This window comes from Panthera pardus, unplaced genomic scaffold, assembly GCF_024362965.1.
Source record: "Panthera pardus isolate Hobbes unplaced genomic scaffold, ASM2436296v1 HiC_scaffold_16, whole genome shotgun sequence".
NCBI lineage: Eukaryota > Metazoa > Chordata > Mammalia > Carnivora > Felidae > Panthera > Panthera pardus.
Window position 1 is genome coordinate 76,601,129 of NW_026526721.1, and position 2,612 is coordinate 76,603,740.

Below are 2,612 nucleotides of genomic sequence, written 5' to 3' on the forward strand. Positions count from 1 at the left end.
CCTCTGGATGGTATTGCCAAAATTTGTAAAAAAGATCTACTTAATTGGTTTAAAATAAGTGCATATATGTTAAGTATTCCTAAAACTCTCAGAAATGTAGAAAGTAACCCAGATGCTTTTCCAGTTCAACTAGTTTAAGTTTGTTGGCTTAATTAAAATAGGCATGTCTTCAAATTATCAGCATTAGAATTAATTCAAGCATACAACTTTTATTCTACCTGGGTCTACTAGTCAAATGAATTCATGTTACCTCTGTTACAAAATTTGCCAGCAAGAAAAATAACTTAAGTTGATGGCTAGCTCTTTAATGTCTCATGAAATTTTCATGAGTAATCTAAACATAACTGTTAAGAACAAGTGAATCAAATAGGTGTAAATGGATACACAAAGTTGGAGATAAAGAGAATTCTTACTTTGTATAACGAGTTGGCTAAAAGTGGGTGAATTTGTGATAGAATTTTTTAAAAAGTAATCTTTTTGTGTGTGTGTTTTTTTCCTGGCATTTTAACACAACATTTTTACTGCTTTTGAGGGTTTCCCTAGAGCAGACATCCTTCTATTGCGCAGCTGTTTCATTTTGGCATTTTAAAAGTTGAGGCTGAGGTTACAAATGCTTCCAAGACCAATTAAATGCCCAGGGTAATTAAAGGTGAAGGCGCACAGGCTTTAAAGAACAAGGTCCGTAGCTTTTCCTCTCTGCACCATCCTTGGTTAGCAGGTGAGTTTTGACAGTACTTTCCGCTTCAGATTTCCAGAGAGCCTTCTGAAGCCCTGATCACTGGGGCTCCATCTAGCAGGAAAGTCAGAGCCCAGTCAGGAGCCTGCACCAGCCTGACGCCCACCGGCGGCGGAAATAGGAGAGGAGCAGAGTGCGGGAAGCTGACAAAACTAGGGGAGCCTCCCTGTTGGTCTGAAAGCAAGGAGAATGCAGTTCACACAGCTACAGAAGGGCGGATGGTAGTTCCCTCCTTCTGCAAGCTTAGTAAACCCAGGAGACGGGCACCCACTGTGGAGAACTGCACGCCTGCTCCAAGGCTTCTTGCAATTTCTTCAGGGTTTCATCGACGCTGTTGTTGACCAGCGAGAGGTCAAAGTAGTACGCATAGTGGCTGCGGATGGCCTTGGAGTCTTTCTGCAGCTGCTGCAGGGCCTCTGTCTGTGCCCCCTGGTCGGAGGGTGTGATGAACACAATGAACGATGACAGTTTGCTGTGCAGACAATCTTCAGGGTCTGGGGCTCAATGTCCAGGATGGCAATCCTGTCCTGCTTATGAATCTGGTGCAGGGTTTCAAATGTGGTGCCAAACACGTTGCCCTGGTAGCTGCCAAACTCCAGGAATTCATTGGCAGAGATGCCCCTCGTCATCTCTTCGGTGGAGACAAAGTGGTATTTTCCCCATCTTCCCCACTCTTCCTGGGCGGCCGTGTGGGGTGGGGTACGCGAACTTGTCCAGGTTCTGGCTGAGCAGGGCACTTTTAATGTGGCAGCGGCCCACCCCGCTGGCTCCTATAAGCACCAGCGTCTTCCTCATGAACACCGGGAGCCGAACAACTTCCTCGTAGGAAACGACCTCCAACTGGTCAAAAATCGAGCTGTGCTTGGCCAGGTACTGGTCTTAGTACTTCTTCCCAAAGGGACTGCAGCTTGGGGCTTCGCTCGCAGCAGGCTGAGCCACGCTTGCCACTCGCCATTCCTGCAGCTCAGGAGAAAGGATCAATCCAGCTGACTCCTTGGAGGAAGCTTCCACCTGCCCTTGCCACCAGTTACTGTCGTGTTTGCTGATTATCTTGATGATGTCCCCAGTAACAAACTTCAGCCCCGCCTCCTTGCAGGGGATCAGGTGGTCCTTTTTGGGGTCATAGTCAAGCTTGGCTCTCATGAACATCTAGTGCAGGAAGATGATTCTACTGGTTGGGAATTACTTTTAATGAGATCGTTCCTTTGGTTTCTTTCATCGCCTTCTGCAGCCGCTCTCCTGAGTGATTAGTCACGTTTGTGCCATTGATTTCTAGGCTCTCATCCCCAACGTGAAGGGAGCCTTGACTGTGAATCATGCCGCCGTCAAGAATTCTGGCCACCGTACAGGACTGCTTGTCGTTCAGCTTCAGGATGATTCCCATGGGCTCTTGGGTGACCGTCTCCAACTGGATGAGTCGCACCTTCTGTACGTCCTGCCCCTTCGCCTGGGCAAGGCTTCCTGGGGCAGCCCAGCCGTTGGTGTACATGCCCTCGGCCACAGCGTTCGGCTGGTGTGAGCAGCCTCGGGCTGGCTGTGCTTCTGCAGCAAGTGCTCCAAGTAGAGGTCAGAGACAGCGGTGCGCATGCCGCACCCCGCCCTCGTCCTCGCTCGCCTAGAGCATAATCTTCCCGGGGCCTGGAGGAGGGGCCGTGAGCCGCAAGGCGGGCAGAACCGGAAGTGCCAGCGGAAGCCTGCAGGGCCACAGAGGCGGCGGGGGCGGCGCGGCCCCACCACCTTCCCACCCACGGCGTGCTGGAAGGGCCAAAAGGTAATCTTTAATATCAGTTGTGTATTTGTATCAAACTACAGCTTAATTTGCTTCAACTGCAAATGAGGATAAATTTTCTTAGATTATGGATCACTGCTGCTACCA

General features: G+C 49.6%; 1 pseudogene; it reads right to left on the reverse strand.

Annotated features, from left to right (window-relative positions):
* Positions 1-698: 698 nt before the first annotated feature.
* Positions 699-2,323, reverse strand: LOC109275338 (55 kDa erythrocyte membrane protein-like; annotated as a pseudogene).
* Positions 2,324-2,612: the final 289 nt, after the last annotated feature.